Below are 26,496 nucleotides of genomic sequence, written 5' to 3' on the forward strand. Positions count from 1 at the left end.
TCCGGAGTGGATGATTGTTCACACTATTTACAACGGGTTGAATCTATGTACAAGACAACTCTTGGATGTTGCAGTAGGATGTACCTTAGGTAGCAAGGCCCCTCGATGAGGCCCACCAACTTATTAAAGAAATGGGTTTAAACAACTACCAATGGATGCCAGAGACAAGAAAAAGGTGGCCGGTCCTCATGAGATAGATGCAGTAACTTCATTGGCGGCCAAGTGGAAAATTTGAGTAAGAAGTTAGATCTTCTAACTTCAAACAGAGTAGCGGCCGTGAGTACTTGCACTGGGTGTGGTAGAGGACATGCTCCCTCCGATTGCCCGATCTCTATTGGTGATGCATCTTTGGTTGAGAACGTCGATTTTGTAGGTAATGGCAGAAGGCTCAAGGAAACCCATATAGCAATACCTACAATCCATGTTGGAAAAATCATCCCAATTTCTCGTGGAGCAACCAAGGTCCACAAAAGGCCATGGGGCCACTGGGTTTCCAACAACAAGCCCCAAACGTGGAAAACAAAGTTTCAGGTTTGGAAACCCGAATGAGTGATTTGGAGAAGGCCTTGACTAGATTTGTGCAATCTTCAAATACAAGGTTTGAATCAGTTGAGGCTACACTTCGCAATCACACCGCATCTTTGAATAACCTTGAAAATCAGGTGGGGTAGATTGCGAAGTCTCTCTCAGAAAGGCCACATGGAAGCTTGCTGAGCAATACCGAGACCAACCATAGAGAGCATGTGAAGGTGATCACTTTGAGAAGTGGTCGTGAGGTTGAAGGTAGGGTTCTGGGTGAGAAGCCAAAAGAACACACACCCGAGGTTATAGAGGTTAAAGAGGAAATAATCAAGGAAAAGGAGGTGGCAACTCCACCTTTCAAGCCGAGAATCCCTTATCCCTCTAGATTGAAGAATGACCAAAGGGATGAATAGTACAAAAAGTTCCTAAGTTTGTTCAAGCAACTCCACATCAATATTCCTTTTGTTGAGCCATTAGCTCAAATGCCTAAGTATGAGAAATTCTTGAAAGACTTGTTGACTAATAAGAGGAAGTTGGAGGAAAGTACTTCAGTGATTTTAGATACATCTTGCTCGGCGGTGTTGCCAAAGAATATGCCAAACAAGAAGAAAGACCCGGGAAGCTTCATCATTCCGTGTAATATTGGCAATCTAGGTGAAGAAATGGTATTGGCGGATTCTGGCGCTAGGATTAATGTCATGCCATACACTTTCTTTCAAAAGCTAGGCTTGGGCGAGCCTAGGCCCACTTGGATGACTTTGCAATTGGCGGACCGAACGGTACGACATCGGAGGGGCATTATTAAAGACGTGCTTGTCAAGGTGGACAAGTACATTTTTCCGGTTGACTTTGTAGTGCTAGACGTCGATGAGGATGCGGATGTACATTTGATACTTGGGAGACTGTTCTTCCAGACTTCCAAAGCATTGATTGACATGGACGGCGGGGAGCTAATTTTGAGAGTCGGAGATGACAAGCTCACATACTGCCTTGCTAAAGCCATGCAGCATTCTCTTGACTTTGATGATACTTTGTACTTTCTAGACACTACTGATGAGATTGTTGATGAATACATGCAGGGAATGTTCAATCCGGACCCGTACGAGGGTTTGTTCGACCAAGAGGAGGAAATCGAAGAAGTAATGATACTTGGTTCGACTGAAGAAGAACTGTCTACCCCGAGGATCTTAAAGAAGATGCTCCGGAAGATGAAGAGGCCAAGGAGACGCCATCAGAAACACTCCAAGACTGTTGGAGGTATGCGCGAACCGTACGGTGAACCATTTCTAGGTAGTCCCAAGCCTGATATTTCACCCTCTACTCTCAAGGGACTTTGCTAATCATGCTTTCAAGCCATGGGTAAGAGGGAAACTTTCATCTTTGAACCCCCGTGAGGTAAGACGAGGTACGTCAAGCTTAGTGATGTTAAACAAGCACTTCTTGGGAGGCAACCCAAGTTTTTACTGTTTTTCCCTGTCATAGTTTAGTTTTGCATGAATAATTTGTTAAGTGTTGATGTATTCATGTTTAGATTCTTGTGCTGAGTTCATTTTGGTGGATTTCTGTGTCATCGTGCAGTTTTCATGTGGATTTGGCAAGGATTTATTTCGTTTAAGCTTGTTTCTATTGTTTTTCGGTGGTAATTGTTGCATAAAGAGCAGGCTCCGAATGTGTAAACATGTTTAGAAAATTTTTGCAAAGCCTACAAAGTTTGTCAAGTCATCCAAAGAAAATGCAGGGGCATGTGGAATTTCCACACGCCCGTGGGGTTATATTGCGAGCTCATCCAGAGAAGGCACAGGGGCGTGCACTCGCCCCTGTGAGCGACCTTGCGATTATCGCACGGCCATGCAGAATTAACGCACTAGCGTGCGTTGTTCTGCAGAAACCTGGGAATTTTTCCCGAGAGCACACAGGGGGGTGGACTCCCCTCTATGGGCAACCTTGTGACTAACGCACGGGCGTCGGTATTTTCCGCATGCCAGTATGGATTTCTGCACACGATCCCTTCTCCATCTCGAGAGCGTACAGGAGCATGCGAATGCCCCTCAGAGTTGGGCCTGCGATTGTCCACGGTCGTGCGGAATTTTCGTACGGGCATGCAAAACACTTATTGATTTTCTCTCGGTTGGATAGTGAGCGCACAGGGGCGTGCGACTTACCCTGTGGGTCGGGCGTACGGGCATGGATAATTTTCACACGCCCGTACGAGCATTTTTAGAGACAGCAAGAGATATCCCGAGAGTACACAGGGGCGTGCGTCTGCCCCTGTAGCTCTCCACTCGGAGACACACGAGCGTGTGGAATTTCCGCACACCCGTGCGGATATACAGACCTCCAAGGGGTGCGAGTTAGTTTTTAAAGAAGACTTGTTTCTCATCATCGACACCCTCTTCACTCTCTTCCAAATACTCTAGCATTGGTTTCCGACCTCATACTGCCAATTTTGGAGGATTTTTACTTGGTTTTCTGGCCTATTCCTATTCTCCTCATCTCAACTCGTCGGTAAGCCCCTACTTTTGATTTTCTTTGCCAATTCTTGTTTTTAATCGATGAACTTTCTAAGAATGCTTCATTTTTGCAATTAGAGTGTAAGAGCATGCTTAGAAAGAAGTTAGAAGAGTTTTAGAATTTTTTTTGTTAGCTTTTTAAGGCACGGCCGTGCGGTTCTTCACAGCCCTACGGATCCACACGAGTATGCGGAAATTCCCAACGACCGTGTGGATTTCTGCAGCATCATTTATCTAGCTTGTTTGATTGATTTTTTTTTAAAATTTACAGGATATGGCACCTAGGTCAAAGAAGCAAGCAGAGAAATGGCTGCGGGAGTCATCCTCCGAGTCCGAGGACATAAGTTTTGCTATTCCCGAGCATCAGGCTCGTTTTGCCCGTCTGTCGAGACTTCGGTTCAGATAGACTCGGTATCTGGACAGTAGCATACTCTAAGAGTTATAGCAGGGGGACAAATTTGCTGAAGAGGTCGAAGATCTTGTTTCAGTAGGGGGGTGGAGTCAGTTGTTGACGACTAGAGAGCCAGGCATCCATGAGATCACATTAGAGGTGTTGTCATCATTTGAGTTCGATCGATCGTATGAGAGATTCGACAGCATGGACGCCATCAAGTTCAGAGCATTTAGATATCACTACTGTATGAGCATCACACAGTTCTCAGTCTCGCTTGGGCTATACGAGGAGGCATTCATGGACACTGAGGAGTATTCTCAGCTACCGACTAATTATCCTGGAGCTTTGACCCCTCAGAGAGCCTACCGAGTGATGTATGGTCAGGGTCAGTATGAGCCGATGGTGTCCAAGGCCACGTGCCTCTCCCGACCTGCTTACCGATATTTACACACCATTATGAGTAGGTCGGTGAATGGCTGTGGTGACAGCATAAGTGTTCAGAGCCGACAGGAGCTGTTATATCTATATTCGATGGCACATCCGTGCAGGGTACATTCATCATCAGGGGCATTATACTAGATTGGGAGCGATCTTCTCAGGCCCCTACATTACGAGGCTAGTCATGGGCATGGGCCTCTTGGATGCGATTCGCGGGGCCGAGAGGACAAGTACTCCTACTCCGCTGAGTCTGGAGACGATGAGATTAATGGATATGTTCTCCGAGTATGGACAAGGGTATATGCCTTGGTTCTACCCACTCCAGAGATGGCTGAGGACGAGGGTGATGATGCAAAGGCTTCTCAACCTGCCCCCGAGCCTCAGCCGATGCTGATGGAGACTGACGTACCTCCGGCGACAGAGGACCTACCCCCGATATGTATGTTCTCACCATCTCGAGCCCATGATCATTTTTAGAGGCTCAAGAGTGCCGTGGGGTAGTACATGCAGAGATTATAAGTGGGCTTGCATTTGTACATTGAGTTCAATGTACAACTTAAGTGTTCGGGGTGGGGGGAGTTTCATAGTGCACACATCCTTTACACTATTTTGATTGCTATATATGCTCACATAGCCAATGGAGGTTCACCTTAGTTGCAATGACGGTATTTTTGAGTTAAGGAGAATTTTTAACATTGAATGTTCTCATGCTTTAGTTCTTGCTTGAATTTTTAGGAATTTATGCCCGAATAACATTTTGTGCACTTCTCACTCTTTAAACTCTTTTAGAAACTCAAGTCTAAGGTTAAAGGGACCAGCTTTAGTCTTGTTTCTTATGTTGCTTTATAATACAAAAAAATGGAAATGAAAGAAAGAACAAAGTGTTTTTATCGTTTAATTTTGCATGTTGGGTGGAAAGAGCTACCACCCATGATGTATGAAGCTACTCTCTTAAGTCGGATACTACCTATGCCCTATTGAGAGAAAGAGCTATCTCATGGGATGTGTTAAAGCTACCACCCCAGTAGAAAGAGCTACCACATCAAAAGTGTGAAAGCCACCTTAGCAGCCGCTTTGGAAAGGGCTACCTTAGAGGATGTGTGAAGCTACTACCCTTTTTGAAATGGTTGGTACTCTTTGTAGATAAATAAGTCCCTTATACCTAGAACTTTGAGGAGTATACTTTGGGTTGACTTGAGTGAGTTCACACATTTACACAACTTCGGGTTTGTTGTCCTTTTTTATTCAAGTTTTTAGCTAGAGCATTGATTCTTTTGTATTTAGTGTTGAAATTTCCATTACTATTAGAATGTTGTCTTTGCATGCTTTGGTGAACCTAAGGCCAAGTAATTCCCACAGTCCCTTCATCTATGCATACAATGTTTTAATTTTTGGTTGAGAACAAGCAAAAGCTTAAGTGTGGGGGAGTTTGATAAGTTCTTATGTGATAAGAATGCGAAGCGTTCTTTCCTTTTGATGGGCATTAATTTTGTCAGGTTTTAGCAGTAATACGTGTGTATTTGTGTACTTTTACGCAGGTTGGGTTGTGAGGCCGATTATTTGTGAAAGAAGCCATTGTAGATCGTTTTATGCATTATTTGGAGGAGATCTTGAGAAAGCTCAAACGCGGAGACATGAGTCTAGTTTAGAATGCAAGAATGTATGCCAACCTCATTGTATTCGAGCTAAGGCAATGATTTGGAGGGGCACAAACGCAGTTACATCCCAGTATTCCGGCTTGTGCATATTTAGCAAGATCTCTACCAACGTGACTGTTTATTGAAGAACCAAGACGATCTACGATGTGAACGTGTGCCAGTTTACTTTACCTCGATGAAAGCATGGATTAGGGAGTATTTCGGGCCGTCACTGTAACAGGTAATGTTCACAGCCAGCTGAAGAAGGAGCAAAACAGAGGAGCCACACGGGCGTGTGGAAATTCCACGCGCCCGTGCGTTAATTCCACAGGCCAGTGTGGAATATCCACAGGGGCGTGTGGAATCCCGATTCCAGCCCTATTTAAGGCCGATTTCAGCCCCGATTTCAATATTCGTTTCTCCATCTTTTCCCCAACTTGAGAGATGGTTGTGGCTAGGGTTTTGAGAGATGTTGGCTATGGATTTGGAGAGGTTCTACGGCTCCAACATCATCATCTCGTTGGAAGAAGGTTGGTAAGGGAGCCTCCGTTGGATTGATTCGGCGAGGCGTATCTTATACCGGATAAGGGGATCTTACGACGAGTAGAGGACTCTCCATAAGACCATCGCCACGACTATTGAGGGGGTTTTCCTATGGATTGCTTTCTTTTACATTTGAGTTCATTATCGTTTATATTGTGCTCCATGGAGAGCTAAACCCCTAGTGGGTACTTGTGTATTTGTGAACCCTAGGATGTATTAGTTTCATTGAATCTCTTTATTATGCTTTTAATTAATTGATGTTTTTGTGAGTTCCAATCTTGAATGTTTGATTGTTGAATACTCCCTTAGAGTGCCACTAAGGTTGAGAGTTCATGTGGTAACCCTTGTGAGTGAGTGACACATCACCAGAGTTAGACAAAGCTTGATTGGAGAGGGTTGAGATGGTGAGTCGAGAGGTACAAGAGCATCCCCTTTCCCCTCCAGTGTGATAGATTCTACCTCCGTTCCTCGAGTTCTTTGCGGCCATAATAGAGTGAATGAGCTAAGGGATGATCCTCTGGTGGGGCTTAGTTGTGAGTGCAACGGAGTGAAGCGTTGAGGTGATTTTAGCATCTTGGGCTTAATTGTGGCTAGGGACCTTTCTTCTGGACCAAAGGTTTAGGCCTACAATTAGGAAGAGATTTATCACTTATAATCCCCAGAGCTCAATGCAATCCTTCTTACGAGTGCGAGATTGAGAGGTTGTTCAACCTCTCCTCCGGGACATGTAGAAGATTAGGCTTGGTTAACCCTAGATTCAGGACCATGCATTAAAAGGATGTCCTTAACTCACCATTGCATTAGTTAAAAAGCATAATAGAGAGTTCTTGCATTTGAAATGATTTTCCTAGGCGGATTCATACCCGCGTACTCTATCTTTATCGATTGTCTTACCTTCTCGTTTACTTTTGCTCTCTTTCGGGTTGTTTTACTTTTGAGAATTGAATCTTGTCACACATACTACTATTCATCTTTCATATAGTTAATATACAAATTAAGTATTTTTATTCCCTTTTCCCTATGGATACGATACCCCACTCACCTGGGATTTACTATTTCAACAACCCCATGCACTTATGGGGAGCATTGTCAGGGGAGCTTTCGTCGACACTAATCTGGTGAGGTGTGCCCTAGGCTTGACAAGGGAACCATTGAAGAGGATGAGGCTACTCCACAAGACCATCGACACGAATACTGAGGAGGGTTTACTTATGGATTGCATGTTTTTACTTTCGATTTCATTATTGATTGTACATGCTCTATGGAGAGCTAAACCCCTAGTGAGTACTTGGACTTGTAAACACTACGATGTTATTGTTTCATTGATCTTTTATTATGCTTTCCTTTATTGATGTCTTTAATTGAGTTCCAATCTTGAATGCTTGTTGAATGATTTCACCCTTAGAGTGACACTATTGTTAAGAGTCTACATTGGTAGTCCTTGTGAGTAAGTGACACACCATGAAGGTTTAACAAAGCAAAATTGGAGAGGATCGAGAGGGTAAGTCGAGAGGTAGCGGAGCGTCCCCTTTCCCCTTTGTTGTGATTAATCCTGCCTCCGTGTTCCAAGAGTTTTTTGCAGTCATAATAGAGTAAAATGCTTAGAGAGGAACTCCGCTGGGGCTTAGTTGCATGAGCAACAGAGTGAAGCATTAAAGTATCCTTAGTGCTGGGGCTTAATTATGACTAGGGATCTTTCACCTGGACAAAAGGGTTAGACTTATATTAGGGAATAGGGTTTATCACTTGGATTTCCTAGAGCTTCTTTTAACTGTATACAGTGTGAGGTGTTGAGACTTATTGATTTCTCCATCGGGCATAGTGTAGAGTTAGTCATGGTTAACCTTAGGTTTGGGACAGTGTATTTCAGAATTTCCATGACTCATTAAGCATCAGTTAGGAGACATAATAGTTGGTCTTGCACTTGAAGCAATAATCCTAGGGGGAGAAATGTCCGAGTGCCCCACTTTTTATCGATTGCCTTTCTTCTCATTTTATTGCGCCTCACTTTCTTATTTTCTTTAGTTCTTTTCATATAGATTTTGTTCACACCACTATCGATTCATTTTCACTTTAGTTAAATAGCAATCTTTGTGTTTTTTATCACTATTTCCTGTGGATTCGACTACCCACTCACCGGGGTATTATTACTTTGATAAACTAATGCACTTGCGGGTCATACACAATGGGTGTGTCAACAGTAGTCACACACTTGTGCTCTAGCCTGTACAGAGTTTTTAAGAGCTTTATCAACACATTCAAAAGAGAAGAAGCGACATGACCTAGCACACGGGTGTGCGCCTAATCGTATGGCCTTAATGGAAGAAGAGGAATTCGAGATCACTGTGGTAATTACTATAGCAAAGCTCTATTCAAGCGGGGGAGGGAGGGAGTACTATAGCGATTCTTGTTTGTGCACTATGAAAATCAAAACAATAGAGAATCCACACGCTAGTGTGGAAATTCCACATAGGCGTGTGAAATCCCAATTTTAATGTTTAAAAGGGTCTTTTTTACTATATTTGGGAGAGGCTGCAGTTAGGGTGTGGAGAAGGTTTTTGCGAGGTTTGTGGGAGATTATTCGACCATCAACATCGATCATCTTCGGTGGAAAGCCGTTGGGGGAGCCACAGGTGGCCTTGCTTCTCCGGAGTGTACCCTAAGCTTAATGGAGAGATCCTTGGAGAAAGAAGAGCTATTCTTGAAGATCATCATCACAATAATAGAGGGAGTTTTCTTTATGGAATACTTGTATTTTCATTTTATTTGATTCTTAAAGATGTATTGCTTCATGGAGAGCTAAACCCTTATTGAGCACTTGGGCATGTAAACCTCGGTTTTATTTGTTTTATTAACTTTTATTATGTTTCCTTTAATTGAGATTTTAACTGAGTTTTAATCTTGTTTGCTTATTGTTTGATTTTCCCTTACAGTGACACTAGAGTTGGGAATCCACCCAATCACCCTATTGATGAGTGACAGTGTTAATAGGATTAGATTTAGGAAGGTTGAAGAGGGTTGAGAGGGTGAGTCCAGAGGTAGCAGAACGTCCCCTTTCCCATTCCAATGTGATTTATCATACATCCACATTCTAAGAGTTCTTTGCAATCAGAACAAAGTGAAGTGTTGAGAGATCCTTTCCACTCCTGTTTCATTGTGCAAGCATAACAGAGTGATATGTTGAGAGATCCTCTCCATTGGGGCTTAGTTGTGATTAGGGATCCTTCACCTGGACGAAAGTGTTTTATCTAGATTTGGGAATAGGATTTATCACTTGAAGTCCCTAAAACCCCAAGCATTCCCATGGAGTGTGAGGTGTTGAGAGTCTTCCTTTCTGTCGGGGCATATGTAGAGGGTTAGTCACAATTGACATTAGATTTGGGACTGTGTGCTTTTGGATTTCCGCAACTCTTTAAATCTTAATTAGGGAAGTTTAGTGTTAGTCTTGCACTTGAAACAATAGTCCTAGGGGGAGCATTGTCCAAGTACCCTGCTTTATCATTGATTGCCTCTTCCTTTTACTCTTTGCTTATTTTTCCTTTCTTCTATCAACATCTTGAACACATTCACCAATTCATTATCACTCTAGCTAATTAGTAATACTACTTGTATCTAGACTCTATTCCCTGTAGATTTAACTACCCACACGTTGGGTACTTTATTACTTCAACACATGTGCACTTGCGAACACACACGCAACGGTGTATCACTAGCCATGTTTCCAATCAGTTTTTCATCATCCTTGGGGTATTTGTTACTTAATGAACCCCCTGTCATGGCATCAATGAGTTGGTGGGTTTTATAATCCCACCCAATGTACAACTTTTGCACTCTTATCCAAGATGAAAACCCATGATGAGGGTATTTTAGTAAAAGGTCCTTGAACCTTTCATAATCTTCGAACAAAGTTTCTAAATCTCCTTACCTGAAGGCTAAAATTTCTTGCCTAAGTCTGCCTGCTTTGCTAGGTGGGAAGTATCTTGCTAGGAATTTCTCCTCCATTTCTTTCCATGTCTTGATTGCGCCCAGAGCTAATGAAGCAAGCCATCGGTAAGCTACCCTCTCAAACTGATAGTGTCATCTGACATAGAGCCTCAGTCTAATAGCGTCATCTGACATAGAATTTATCTTGAAAGTGGAGAAGATTTGAAAAAAATAAGACTGATAAGCATGGGGGTCCTCATGAGCTAACCCATCAAACGAGATAGAAAATTGGATTATCCCAATTGTACTTGCCGTAATCTCAAAATTATTTGCCAGAACGTTTGAACCTTGCACACTTAATTCATCAGCTGAAAAATTGCTGTCTCTCGTAGTCCTACAGTGTTTTTCTTGGTTCTTCAGCCATGACTGATTCTTCTCTGTCCTCTATCTGAAGATCTTGTTGTTCTGAAATTTCTATATCTTCTCACAATCTTCGATGCAAGGTCATCTCAATTTCACAGTCTAATTACAACAAGATTGAATAATTTGCACTTGTCATACATAAGGTACCTTACAAAAATCAAACACAACAAGAGTTAAACCCAAGATAAGAGAAACTCAAAAAGTGTAAGACGATGGAAAAAGGAACGTGATATATACAACAAGAAACAAAGAATAAATAAAACACAATAAATAAAATAAAAACAAGAGAAATGAATTAAATAAAATGGCTAAATCAACAAGCTGTGAGTTTTAAGAGTATTCCTTGTGGGTCCCCGGCAATGATGCCAAAAACTTGATTGACCACCCACAAGTGCACAGGGTCATCAAGTAATATTCTATGCAAGACACAAGGATCATATTCCTCAAGGAAAAGGAGCTACCCTTACTTCCTTTTCACTTGTTGTTTAACCTCTAAATTCGTGTTCACTTGATCTAAGCTACTAGAGAAACTAAGATGATTATTGGAGAATGTCTACATGCCAAGATGAGTGGGTGAAAATCCAAGGTAAGAGGGTGGTCAAAGATGTCGATTCACTTAGGGTTACTAAAGCTAGAGGGATACTAAAGCTGCAATGCAAATGGTACTTCAGGCAAAGAGAAATCCTAATCCCATATAAGTATTGGTTTAGAATCTCTTCTAGCTAAATCCTCCTATGATTGCATTACCAACAGGGAAATCTATAATTAGGGCTAATACTCAATGCCTAGGTCCAATCTTAATGGTTAGAGGGGGTATGAAATACCCGATGTTCACGGTGTATTGATACATGAATCCCCATCAAGCAAAGTGTGTCTAGCAAAAGGGCGTAGGTCACGTAACCAAGTGCAACCTAGAAGTTGAAATACAGAGTCCTCATGCAAATCAATACATCAAAGATCATAAAGCTTAAACCGCAAAACAAACAATTGCATTAAAACAACTCAAAGCATCCAACTAGACAAGTTTACCCCAAGGTTCACAGGCATCTGGTAACCTTAGTGTCTAGTCGTCCATACAAGCAAATACAAGAAATAAGTTCAGGGAAACAACTACAAAATGCATACTAAAACTCCCTCAAACAATGGAAGCAAGATGATGAGAAAGATGGCGTGGAAAGCTTCCAAGGACGGCGCTATAGGAGAGGTTTCCCTCGTTATCCTTAAGCTCCCCAAAGATGAGATCGGTGAAGATCTTGTCTAATGACATTTCTCCCTTCGATTTCCTCCCTCAAAATCATGAGATTTGACCTCTGTTTGCAATGGTGAAGTCACCTCCTCCTAGTGCTTCAAAATCTCTTAGAAAAGTTGCCTCAAAATCTGGCTTAGCTTTTTATATAAAGTGGTCCGCACAAGCCTTATGTGCTCTATATGAGTGCATGGATGCCCATAAGGTTCACATCTTTTCTACTCTAAAATTGATTCGATGCTTCAGTAACCAGATGTAGTGTTTTCCTATGGTAATTCATCTATAGTGAATGATGCCAAAATCTCTAGTGAGCCTCATGGTCATTCATGCGAGCACATGGAGCCTGTGAGGTTTGCAGCCAAATTCCTATAGCTCGAATAATTTTTCTGCTACAGTGTCTGCTACATTACTTGAACCCTAAAATGCAATTTTGGATGCCGATATCTTCCCATTTGTGTTCTTGAGCTCTTCTTGGCTTCTTTTAAGCCTGTAACACAAATAAAACAAATTTAAACGTAAAACATGTATCTATTCAATCAAAAGTGCATGCTAGAATACAAAAAACTTATATATAAATGCATATATTTAGACACTTATCATCACTTATCAAAAGGATGATTAGAATAGGTTCTCAACCCTTGTATCACTCTAAGGGAAAACCAAGTATCAAACACACAAGATTGAAACTCAAATAAATACTCAATTAAAGGAAATGCAATAAAAGTCAATGAAACAAATACATCCTAGGGTTTGCATGTCCAAGCACCCACTAGGGATTTAGCTCTTCATGGAGTAATACAAAATCAAAGATGAATTCAAATGAAAGTGCAAGCAATACATAAAGATAACCCTTTTTTGTCCCATAATGATGGTCTCCAAGAGCCGCTCTTCCTTCTCCAATGACTCCTCCATCGAGCCTAGGGCACACCTCGGTGAATCAATGTCATTGAAAGCTCCTCCAATAACTCCCTTTCAAAGGAAATCGATGTTGAATGGTGTAGAAGCACTCCAAAACCTTGCAAAAACCTTATCCAAGCCCTAGCCGCACTCCCTCACAAAGATAGGAAAAGAAGTCCCCAAATAACTCTTCAAGCTGGCTATTTAAACCCTCAAATTGGGAATCCACACGGCCATGTGAAAAATCCACACAGCCATGTGGAATTTCCACACCCCCATAAGGGTTTTTAGCTTCACTGAAAATTGCTCAAACGGACTCCAAATTCCATTCCGTTTTCTTCGGAGGCCACCTAGATAGACACACATCCTTTTGGTAAGTCATGGGGCATTTCTTGATGCATAAAAAACCATGTTGAGAGCTTTTTAAATCATTTAACAATTCAAAATGTGAATGTGTGATTACTGTTGTGCCCTTCTACAGCACCTATTCACTTGAACTCTTTTTAGAAGTTGGCACACACCCTCATGTATAAAATCATACCTTGTTCATGCTCATTATGTTGAGCAAAAAACTCCAAAAAGAACCTTCATGACTTATTTTTGCATTCTTCCTCTGTGACATGTCTTCATAACCCTAAATTCACAAAAGAACACAAAAAGACAATAATGAGCCATAAAACCTGATGAAAACAATACTCCATTTAAGTAAAACATACTAATTAATATGCACATACAAGCACTTATCAGCTTCTCAATTTCCCTTTTTTTGCTGCTTGCCATCGGTTCTATGGAAGCTCCTTATATCACAGCTAAAACATGGCTAGGACTTCTAAGGCTCGCTCCGTAGAATCTGTACAAATGATCTGAAAAAGCTGGTGCCAAGCTCCATCTCCCAAAAGATAATGCATCTCCTCCTCTAGGACTATCTCCTGTAAGACCTTCCCATTGATCACATAGTCATTAGTATCATCTACAAGCATAATAGTTCAAGTTAGAGCAAAATTTTTAATAAAACAATGAAAGCATGGGACATGCTCAATAAAAGCATAGACAAAATTAAATAGCACAGTTGTGCTTCAGATAAGCACACTCAAGCAAAAATAAGGAGCACCGCCATGCTTTGGAGGGAACACACCTGTGCTTCAGGGTAATCGTCTTCCCTGAATGCCCTTAAAAAGAGATTAACACACCCCTAATGTGTATCAACAAGTGCACTGGTTGCTCAAGCAATATAATGTACCTAATGGGTGGGGCAATCGAATTCACAAGGAATAGGAAATTTGCAATAACTAAAACTTCATTAATAAGTCAAACCAAATTAATGGGTGAAATGTGGTCAAGTTATTATCAAAGAACAAGAGAAAGTAAATAAGCAATGGGCATTGAAAAGAAATCAATCAATGAAAGATAGAGTACCTGGACAATGCTCCCCCTAAGATTATAAGTTAAGTGCAAGATTAGTATTTTGCCTCCCTAATTAAGAATAATTGAGTCATGTGAATCCAAAAACACACCGATCCCTAACCTAGGCCAACCGGTGACTAGGCCCCTATAAGGTCCCAGCAGAGAACTATCTTGATAACTCATACAACATATAACTACTTAGATTTCTAAGTATCCTAAGTGATAAACCCTATTCCAATAAGTAGATCAAACCTTTTAGTTTAGGTGAAATATCCCTAATCCCATACGAGGTCCCAGCGGAGAGGATGCTCTTGATGCCCCACACCACATACGATTGCTAAGATGATGGACCTCTAATGTGATGTGTGTAAATATGAATATAAATATGCAAATAATATTACAATGAGCCGTGAACACCGTAAGTGTACAGGTCATCAAGTAATACCTCGTGGGTGAGCATAATGGCCATATTTCCTCAGGAACAGAGAGAGGCTCCTACTACTTCCTTTTTGCTTAATCAATAGCCTAAACATTTACGCTTTTTCCTTAGCCTACTTCTACAATTTATTAAACAATACAATTGGAGAATCATTAAGCATGATTGGAAGGAGTTGTGTGGTTGTATGATAGTTGTTTTGATTATTACTTATCATAGGCAATGAGTATGACAATCGTATTCTAGTATTAGATGGGGGAATTTAAAGGCCTACTAGTCCCAATCTCTTGGCAACCAGGTCTAAATTACTAGAAACTTAAGATAGAATCTCTTCCTATCCCAACCTCCTATGTTTACCTTCAGTACAAGAATTCTTGTAGATAGGACAAATCAAACCCTTAGTCTAAGGGGCAATTGATCCATAATTCAGAAACCTAGCTATACCTAATCTCTTAGTGCATGCATAGATCTAACATGGAATGTGTGTTCTAATATAGGGGTATATCTTCCTCATCCACATTAACAAGAATAGCATTCAAGAAACATGAAATGAATCACATAAACTAGAAAGATTTATTGGTAAGAGTCAAGATTCATAAACAATAATCGAGGGACCTAGACATACAATTCTCCCTCGAATTGGGTTCTTATGGATCACAAATAGAGATATAAAAATAAATATAAAACCATAAGACCAAAGAGTAGTGTTAAAAAATTTCTAAACTAACTCCCTCAAAAAGGTCTACGAAGGTTGAGTTTGAGAGGATCCCAAGATTGACAAGACAATGCCAAATCTCTTCACGTGTCCTCCTCTAATGATGATTATTAAATATACCATGGAAAACTCACTAGAATCTACTGAAATATGGATGAAAGTCATCTCTAGCAGTTCAGAACTCCAAAACTCTGTCTGCTCTACCTTATTTGGCAAAAGAATCTCTCCTTGATCAAAAAACCCTAGGTTTTATATAGGATTGAGTGTGTAACGGCCTCACAACGGGCGTTGTGATGCTTGTGGTGAGTAAGTTATTATGTGGGCTCCATGTTGCATCCTAGCACAGCTTCCCTGGGCATTGTGTGGGTGAATCACAATCATGATAGTTTCACAACGGTTGTTGTGAGGCCATTGTGGCTTCTGTGTTACTCCTACTGATTCCACACTGCCATGGCTTGATAACAATAGTATTAAGTGTGGACAAAGGCCATGTTAAGATTTCACCACTGCCATTGTAAGCCATGGTAAAGCTTTGATTCATCAATTTGATCCATTTTGCTTCAAAACGCCCCGAATTCACATCTTTTGCCTTAAACCCAAAATAAAGGCTGTGGTGAATAAAAGAATGATATCTCATGCTAATTAAGTGCTAAACATGTCAAATTTCATGTTGAATGTAGTGTAAATGACATGAAAATTGTTAGTGTAATCCCTATCCCCAATACATTCTATGAACTCTTATTATTTGGATAATTATTATGAGGAATCATTTTATTTATTATTATTTCTGTGCATAGTTAATAAGATAAAACATTCTTGAATATTGGTTCTGCTCAAGTAATCAAATGCGTGGTTTGGATAATAAAACATTAGAGCATAAACTAGAACAATATACTAAATGTCTGTAGTTGATTATTTTCATGGGAATGATAATAACTTAAGACTAATATGTCTTTTGTGAGATGGCCTTGTTTTATGGGTCATAGGATATGGGATATCAGTCAAAGGACATAGATACATGTTAGGAAATAGTGTACTTGGATCAATCCGCTCTTGAGAACACTACATGGTTGTAAAGTTATAAGTGTTTATCTCAAGCAATTCTTGTACTCGAATCCTTATACCTGAAATCACAATGGATCTCAAATGTATCCTTACATGCTTTGACTTACGCCTAATGTCATTCGTAATTGAGTGGCAAGTACGGGTATGTTTGGGCATGTCACGGTTCATGTTGAGAGATATGAGTGAAGTGAAAGGATTTCCCCTCTCTATAGAGAAAGTGAATATAGCTGGCCACTTAAATAGTGAGACTGAGTAGTGCGTGGCCATGCCCAAGGGAAATGATAAGAGTTATCATTTACTTGACCTAGTTAGTTCACTAAGAGATCAAGAAATTAATTAGCATTAAAATAAGGGTGACTTGCTCCATGTCTTATGCTAATTAAGATATTCATTGGCAAAGGATTGTATGAGGTTGAGATAGGTTCCATTAATTCTCGAAATTAACCTTCATTTAATATTGGGTAATCATATTATCTTGCTAGAGAATAATTATTATTTATGAGTGTTAAAGTTGTTTAAGCTCATTGCCAATGTTAAATGGACATATAAGATCATATAATTAGAATGTCAGGATCAAGGTTCAGTAATTATTACTCATTGGACCATCTGATTAGGGTTCTGGTATAAAGCTTAATTAGGTGGACCAAATAGCTTGTTCGGGTTAGGTCTTATTAAGTGTGGATTCAATCTAATGGATCTGGTTAATTAAAATGGTTTAATTAATCAAGTAAAGAAGAGAATCTTAATTTGATTAGGAGTGAAGGGTTTTATCATAAATTAGGGTTTTGGGTTTCCAATATAAATAGATGGTCTAACCCTAATATAAGGGAGAAACAATAGAGCGATTGAGAGATAGTCTCTTGAGAAACCCTAGCCGTCACTGACCCTTCTTCTCCCTTGGCCACCGCCACCGCTGCCCGCCACCAGAACCTGCCACCGCTGCCCGCCGCTGGTGCCCACCACCGCCACCGTGCCTATAATCCCTTTTTCTCTTCTATGCAGATTGGATCTTGAGACCAAGAGGAAATTATTTTTCACTTGTGTCTCATTGATCGATCTCAGGTGCTTGCTATTCAAACCGAGAAACAAGCATTGTTTCTCGAGGTACTACAATAACTTCTTGATTCCCTGAGGCACTCGTGTGTACGTGATTGTAGAGAGGAGACGAGATTCACAATCTCTTTTGATTTTGGGGAAACAAGGGTACGTTCACAATCATCATCAAAACAAAAGGTAAAACATTTAATTATCTATTTGTTTAAATTTTAATCCATGTTCTGGCATGCGTTAGGGTTTTATTATGATTACTTGCCATTAAAAGTTTTGTTATCTGTTGCATTTGGGCATGTATATTTTTCACATGATAATTCCCTTCTTTGTTGATGAGATCCTAACCATAATATGAACTTTTTAGCTTTTATCATAAGAGCTCTTAGAAATTGGATGTAGGGTAAATCAAACTAGAGGGGAAAGGGGGCGCTCCGCTACCTCTCAACCCACCCTTTCAACCCTGTTCAATCTTGGTAAATCTAATCCAAGTAGTGATGGTCACTCGTAAATAAGATGATTAGGCTTAGCCCTCAACCTTAGTGTCACTTTAAGAGAACACCAATCAACAAACTTGCAAGATTGAAACTCAAATTAAATTCTCAATTAAAAGAAACATAATAAAACTCAATGAAACAATGAATCCTAGTATTTACATGTCCATATACCCCCTTGGGGGTTTAGCTCTCCATGGAGCATAACAATATCAAATCAAAATACGAATGAAACAAATGCAATACATAAGAATAATAACCTTCTGATCCATGTTGATAGTCCCCAAGGGTTTCTCTTTCTTCTCCAAGGACCCTCCATCAAGCCTAGAGCACTCATTTGATGGGCAAATACCTTCTCCAAACCCTAACTGACCTCTCTACAAAAGATAGGAAAAAAGATACATGAAAACTGTTCAAGTCAGTTTTTTATAATCTAAAATTGGGCTTTCACACAACCACTCACATAGCCACCCACCCTTAAGGAATTTCCACAAGGGCGGTCACATGCTCATATGGAAAAATTTCCATACGGACATTTGGTTTCCAACTATAGTACTCATGAATAGTAACTTCCCAAAATCTTTTTTTCTTGAAGCCACATGGTCAGGCACACTCCCTATGTGGTAAGTCCTATGGCATTCTATCCATTGCAAATAATGATAATTCCTCTACAATCTTTGCACGATCTGGAACATAAGTATGTGACTGCCTTCATGCCCTTCCAACTTATAAAATGACTCTAAAATCCTCAAAAGTTAGCACACACACCCATGTATCTGACCCATATCTCATGCATTGATCATATGATGCACAGAAGATTCTCAAAATGTGCCTCCATGCCCTATCTTTGCTGTTTTTTTCCCTATATACGTTCACAACCCTGTTTGCATAAAAGAACACCAAACACACTCTATGAGCCACAAAATCTAATAAAAGTGATGCTCAATGTATGTAAAACATACAATAAAATATGTATACACAAGCACTTATTAGAGATTAAGGCTTCAACCAACCAAAATCATGCAAACAGGTTGAGAATTGAATGGTAAACATGATAGCAAGCATTTCACAGCATTTAAAACAAGATCAACCATGGTTTTCACAAAAATAAATGAAGGTTTTTGAATCTTACCACATGATTTAAAGAAGAAAGAAAAAGGGATGAAACAGAACTAAAAACTGGCGGATCGACAGTGAAAACGCCAATAAACAACGCAAGGATTGCTCAAGATAGAAGAAAGAATGAATTTTTCACAAAGAGAAGGTGAAGGAAAAGCCGGTGGTGACTAGTTTATAAAGGAAACCAATGAGAAGATGATCGGTAACCCTGAAATGTGCCCTAAGCACAGGTGTGCTCCTTTCCAAGGAATGAAGAAGGAGGAAACACGGTCATGCTTTCCTAGTGCTTGGAAGCCCTGCTTTTCACAAGTTTTCAACAAAGATCTAGAAAATTGAAAACTGGTCAGGCTATGACCATGCTTCTAAGCCATGATTTTCATGGGTTTATAAAATAAATACAAAAATTGAATAGCACGATCATGAAAATAGCATGCAACCATGTTGATAAGTGCTTATGTGATATGAATGCGAAGCATTCTTTCCTTATGTTATGCATTACCTTTCTCGGGTTTTTACACTAATATGTATGTTTTTATGTTACTTTTATGCAGGTAGGGTTGTGAGGCCGATTATGAAGGAAAGAAGCCAATGTGGATCATAATGCACCGATTTTGGAGGAAATCTTGCTAAGGTTCAAACGCGAAAACATAGGTCGGGTGTGAGATGTTAGAGTGTGTGCCAACCTCCTCGTATTTGAGTTAGTACAACCATTTGGAGGGGCACAAGGGCAGTCATACTCAAGCAGTCCGACTTATGCACATAGAACAAGATCTCCATCAACTTATCTGTCATTGAAGAAGCAAAGCGATCCAAGACATGAACGTGTGCCCGTTTGCATTACCTCGATGAAAGTATGGATTTGGGAAGTATTTCAGGATGGATACTGTAGCAGAGCATTGTAGCAATAATGTAGCAAAGTACTGTAGAAGCACTGTTCACAGCCGGCCGAGAAAACTGCAGAACAGAGAATCCACACGGCCATGTGGAATTTCCACACGCCCATGTGAAAAATCCACACGGGAGTCCACAGGGACATGTGGATCCCTGATTCCAGCCCTATTTAAAGCCGATTCAGCCCCGATTTCAGGATTCTTTTCTCGATCTTTTCCCCAACTTGTGAGAGGGCTTCGGCTAGGGTTTTGAGAGGTATTGGCTAGTGTTTTGGAGAGGTTCTACGGCTCCGACATCACGCGTCATTTGGAAGAAGGTTATTGGGAGAGCTTTCATCGGCACCGATCCGGCGAGGTGTATCCTAGGCAGGACAAAGGACCCTTTGTGACGAGTAGTGGACTCTCCACAAGATCATCGACATAACTATCGTGGGGGTTTTCTATGGATTCATTGCTTTTACATTCTATTTCTTTGATTTTAATTAGCTCCATGGAGAGCTAAACCCCTAGTGGGTACTTGGGTATTTGTTAACCCTAGGATGTATTCATTTCATTGAATCTCTTTATTATGCTTTCAATTAATTGATGTTTATTGTGAGTTCCAGCCTTGAATGCTTGATTATTTGAATACTCCCCTAGAGTGACACTAGGGTTGAGAGTTCTTGTTGGTAACCTTGTGAGTGAGTGACACACCACGAGTGTTTGACAAAACTAGGTTAGAGAGGGTTGAGAGGGTGAGTCGAGAGGTACTGGAGCGTCCCCTTTCTCCTCCAATGTGTTAAATTCTACTTCCGTTCCTCGAGTTCTTTGCGGCCATAATAGAGTGAATGGTCTAATGGATGACCTTCCGCTGGGGCTTAGTTGCGGGTGCAATGGAGTGAGGCGTAGAAGTGATCTTAGTACTAGGGCTTAATTGTGGTTAGGGACCTTCCACCTGGACCAAAGGATTAGGTCTATAATTAGGAAGTGATTTATCACTTGGAATCCCTAGAGCTTATTGCAATTCTATGCGAGTGCGAGGTTGAGAGGTTATTCAATCTCTCCTCTAGGACATGTATAGAGTTATGCATGGTTGACCTTAGATTTAGGACAATGTAATTAAGGATTTCCACAACTCACGATTGCATTAATTAGGAAGCATAATAGAGGGTTCTTGCACTTGAAATAATTGTCCTAGGCGGAGCAATATCCGGGTACCCCATCTTTATCAATTGCCTTACCTTCTCCTTTACTTGTGCTCTCTTACTTGTTGTTTTTACTTTTGAGAATTGAATCATTGTCACATATACCACCATTCATCTTTCATATAGCTAAGAAGTGAATTAAGTGTTTTTATTCCCTACTCCCTATGGATACGATACCAGCTTATCCGGGATTATTACTTCGACAACCCGTGCACTTGCGGGATATACGCAAGGGGACCTTGTCACGTGTTTCCTAGGAAGTAAGGGCGTGTTCTGGCCATGCTTCCTAAAATACTTCAAAAATATCAAAACCAGAGAATTGCACGGCTTAAACAGGTGTGTGTTTTTCCCATACTCAGCCTAGAAGCATTCCAGAACTCTGTTTTCTCTGCTTTACAAGTTAAGCAATTAGCACAAGTGTTTTACCAACAAGAAAGTACAACAAAACTGACAAAACATAGAGAAAAACCCAGAGAGATACAAATTACCAATAAAGCAACACAGCTACCAAACAAAAAAAAAACAAAAACATGAATACAAAACAACAAACTAAACCAGAAGATACAAAATCTTAGGCTACCTCCCAAGGAGCGCTTGTTTAATGTCACTAGCTTGACGTAGCTTTCTTACTCATCAAAGAGGTTCATGAAATTGAGACCTCTCATGGCCACTTGAAAAAACATTTTATGAGTATGAAACTAAAAAATCAATTAAGTGGATCTCACCAAAATACCAAGGAGTCAAGCAAGTTGAAGTTGATGGTGAGATAGGTGGCTTTTTTTATTTTTGGTGGTAACTTGTTTCCACCATTTCTTTGCATAGGAAATTTTTTTCTTTTGATGGTTCTCGTGTTGGAGGAGTGTCAATACAAATAAGTTCTTGGTGGTACACCCCTTCCATTATATCATCTAGCTCTTCATTAGGCGGGTCATCTTCTAATAGCTTAGCAAGTTTATCTTTCATCCACATGTCCTATGCATAATTAGAGACAAGGTCATCAACAACAACCATAGTAACTGACACACTCTTTGCGTGTGTGTACCGCAAGTGCACGGGTTGTCGAAGTAATAAAGTACTCTAGTGAGTCAATAATTATATCCACAGGGAATAGTGCTCGGAAATATAAGTATTGTTGTTTAACTATAGTGAAGATGATTTAAGAGGGTATGAACAATATCAATGCAAATAGAAATAAAGTAAAGAACAAAAAGACAAAATAGAAATAGTAAGAGAGGCAATCGATGGAAAATGGGGCACCCGGACATTGCTTACCCTAGGACTATTGTTTCAAGTGCAAGACTTCTCATTATGCCTCCTAACTGATGCGTAATGAGCCATGGAAATCCTAAGACACACGGTCCCAAACCTAAGGTCAACCGTGACTAACCCTCACACTATGCCCCGGTAGAAAGGGATACTCTCGACACCTCACACTATGTGGGGTTGCAAGAAGATTTGGGAATTCTAAGTGATAAACCCTATTCTCTAATATAGATCTAACCCTTAGGTCCAGGCGAAAGACCCCTAGTCATAATTAAGCCCCTACACTAAGGATTACTTCAACACTTGACTCTATTGTTTCAAGTGCAAGACTTCTCATTATGCCTCCTAACTAATGCCTAATGAGTCGTGGAAATCCTAAGATACACGGTCCCAAACCTAAGGTCAACCGTGACTAACCCTCACACTATGCCCTGGTGGAAAGGGATACTCTCGACGTCTCACACTGTGTGGAGTTGCATGAAGATTTGGGAATTTCAATTGATAAACCCTATTCCCTAATATAGATCTAACCCTTTGGTCTAAGCGAGAGACCCCTAGTCATAATTAAGCCCCTACACTAAGGATTATTTCAATACTTCACTCTATTGCTAGTGAAACTAAGCCCCAGTTGAGTTTGTCTCTTAGCACTTCACTCTATTGTGACCGCAAAGAACTCTTGGAATGTGGAGGTAAGATAAATTGCATCAAAAGGGAAAGGGGATGTTCCTCTACCTCTCGACTCACCCTCTCGACCCTCTCCAACCTAGCTTTGTCTAACCCTCATGGTGTGTCACTCATCTATAAGGATTACCAAGATAGATTCTCTACACTAGTGTCACCCTAAGGGAAAATCAATCCAACAAGCATTCAAGGTTGGAACTCAATTAAAAATATCAATTAAAGACACATAATGAAAGATAAATGAAACAAAATAAACCTAAGGTTTACAAGTCCAAGCACCCACTAGGGGTTTAGCTCTCCATGGAGCAAGATACAATCAATTATTAAATTGAATGGAAAAGCATGTAATCCATAAGTAATACCCCCCTCATAGTCCATATAGATGGTCTTGTGGAGTTGCCTCATCTTTTCCAAGGGTTCCCTCATCAAGCCTAGGGCACACCTCGCCGAATCGATGCCGACAAAAGCTCCCCTAATAACTATCTTCCAAAGGAACATGGTGTCGAATACTGTAGAACCACTCCAAAGACCTAGCCAAAGCCTCTCCAAACCGCAATCGTGACCGCCTCCAAAGATGGGAAAAATATGAGAAAATGATCCCTCAAAATGACAGAAATTGCTACTTTTATATGGGCTAGAATCGGGCATCCACACGAGCGTGTGGAATTTCCATGCACCGGTGTGAATTTCCAGAAGTTGATTTCCTGCAAGCTGTGAACATTAACTGCTACAGTACTATTGCTACATTAATTTGCTACAGTACTTCGTTGCATTGATTTGCTACAGTGCTTCGCCAAAATACTCCTGAATCCACACTTTTCGTTGAGGCCACATGAATGTACACACATCCATGTGGTAGATCCCGTCACGTCTTCTACTAAACCACATTGACGAAGATCTTGCTAGTATTGCAGAAGTCAGAACACATGAGTCTGACTGCTTTTGTGTCCCTCCAAATTGTGTAAATATTTGAGCACCATGGAGGTTGGCACACACTCACATGTCTTTGAGCACAACTTGTGTCTTCACGTTTGTTCACTCCCAAAGTTCATCAACAAATGTATCCATGATCTACTTTTGGTTCATTTCTTCCACAATTTTTTTCTCAATCCTAGATGCACAAAAAACACATATACACACAAATAAGCGATAAAATTTGAGAAAAGTAATGCTCAATGTGAGAAAAGAATACCGCGTATTACTAATACAGAAGCACTTTATCAAACTACCCCACGCTTAATCTTTTACTTGTCCTCAAGCAAAAATAAAAAAATATTCGAGCATATAAGAAGGAAAATTGGAAGTGCTTGGCCTTAGGTTCACCAAAAGTATGCAAGGGAAACATTCTACAAGTGGGGAAAAATTTCAACATTGAATAAGAAAAATTAATGCTCTAGCTTAAAACTTCAATCAAAAAGGACAACAACCCAATATCGTGTAAGTGTGTGTAAACTCACTAAAGTCAACCCAACGAATACTCCTCAAAGCTCTAAGTAAGAGGGACTTATTTATTTACAAAAAGGAAAAGCGAAGGTAGTAGCTTCACACATCCTATAAAGTAGTCCTTTGCTAAGGTGGCTTTCACACTTTCAAGGTGGTAGCTCTTTCTACCGGGGTGGTAGTTTTCACTCATCCCATGAGATAACTCTTTCTCTCACTAGGGCATAACTAGTATCTGACTTATGAGATTAGCTTCATACTTCATAGGTGGCAGCTCTTTCCACACCCAATGCACAAACAAAACTTTTTTTCTTTTCTTTTTCCTTCATTTCCATTTTTTTCAATGAAATTAACACAAGAAACAAACTAAAACAGTCCCTTAAACATTGAACTTGAGTTTTCACAAGGTTTAATGAGTAAGTAGTGCACCAAGTGTTAATCGGGCAAAAATTCCTAAACATTCAAGTAAAACTAGAGCATGAGAACATTTGATGTTAAAAATTCTCCTAAACTTAAGAATACAAGCATTGCAACTAAGGTGAACCGCCATTAGCTACATGAGCATGAATAATGAAGCATAAGTATAGAACATGTGTAATGTCAACTCCCCCTCCACCCCCCAACACACACAAACTTAAGATGTACATTGCCCTCAATGTAAGCATGTAAGCACAATAAAATATAAAGCATTCAAAACATGTGTGGAGATGGGCAATTGAAACAATACTCCCCTGGCTCCTAATGGTACGTTTGATAGAGCTATATTCATTGTGAGTTGAGTTCCAATAGGTTGTGGAGCACACATGATAAGTGTCTAAATGTAGGTGTTTTCATATATATATCGTATGCACTTTGCATGTATTTTGTGAGGTTTGATGCCCGTTTCGCGCTTAATCGTCTATTATTTGCTTTGTAGGGCATATGGAGCCATGGAGAACAAGAAGATATCATTTTGGCAAAAAGAGAAGAAAACATGAATTTCATACTACCCCCATACTACCCAAGTATGGGGGCCGTATGCATCGTATGCGATGGATTGATTTGGTGTTCTATCCAGATTTCCATACTACCCAGTATACGGGCCGTATGGAGGCTATATGCACCCCGTATGGAACGCGAATCTAGGGTTTCTGAGTGCTATACGACCCCCATACGACCCCTATACAGCCCGTATGCCTCGGGGGTATATATACTCACTTTTAGGGCTGATTAAAGGACTTTTTGCTGGCCGACTTTTGGGAGATCATTTTGGGAGATTTTCGGCGACCTTGGGGAGGAGAAGAAGGGCAAGAAAGCTAGAAGATCATTCAAGCCCAAGGTCCAAGGCTCTCAAGGCAAGAAGGCAACATCATTCAAAGGGGAGATTGATCACGACTTGAAGGAAGGAGAACCGCGGCTAGAGGAAGCGTCATTCGGCATTCCTTTGGCGGGGGAAGCATCATTTGGCATATTCTCGCCTCATCCTTCACCATTTCATCTAGGGAGTGTCATACTATGTCTTTGTTTCATGTTTTGGTTGATTGTATGCTTTGTTATGAGATGATGACACACTAGACCCCCAAGGCCACCGGGTGTTGGTGAACCTTGGGGGGTTTTATCATGTATTTTGGATGATTACTTGTTAATTCTATGCTTGGGTATGTTTGAGATCTAATCCATTGTTTTCATGCTAAGTGTTACACCAAGGAGAAATCCGTAGCTCTTTTATGAATGATGCATGTAGATGTGACTTGCTCGCATGTATTAGGTCATGAATGGATTAGAAGGGGATACTTGTATCATCACGTCGAGAAATTGGGTGTTTGGTAGCCCTCCATGTAGGTTTAATCCGAAGAAGAGTAGGTTTATTCCTAAGCGAGATTTCCTTGTACTTGATGCAATCGTAGGAATGTAGATTTGGAAGAAATTCCTATCTATGTTCGTATGGGATTAGGGTTCAATCGCCGAGAAATTGGGGTTGTTCTAATCTTGGAATCTCATGGTCCAATTTACCCTTGCATCTTTAAATCATCATCCATGTTGCATCATAACCCCTCAAGGGGATCCAAATCCATAGGCCTTTGCACTTCATTGATTCTCTTGCTTGCTTATTGCTTGTTCTCTCTAATTTGCTAGCAAATCTTGTGTTTAGTTTTTATTTGTATTTAGTAGAGTAAATCCATCACTTAAGATCTTAGGCTAGATAATAGCTCGAGAAGGAGTAATAAGAGATCCTTAGCCCGGG

General features: G+C 40.4%; 1 non-coding gene across 1 annotated transcript; it reads left to right on the forward strand.

Annotated features, from left to right (window-relative positions):
• The first annotated feature begins 9,891 nt into the window (after positions 1-9,891).
• LOC120262661 lies at positions 9,892-9,998 on the forward strand. Its single transcript, XR_005536921.1, has one exon. It is a non-coding gene; the product is annotated as a small nucleolar RNA R71 (small nucleolar RNA).
• Positions 9,999-26,496: the final 16,498 nt, after the last annotated feature.

This window comes from Dioscorea cayenensis, chromosome 5 (genome assembly GCF_009730915.1).
Source record: "Dioscorea cayenensis subsp. rotundata cultivar TDr96_F1 chromosome 5, TDr96_F1_v2_PseudoChromosome.rev07_lg8_w22 25.fasta, whole genome shotgun sequence".
Taxonomy (NCBI): domain Eukaryota; kingdom Viridiplantae; phylum Streptophyta; class Magnoliopsida; order Dioscoreales; family Dioscoreaceae; genus Dioscorea; species Dioscorea cayenensis.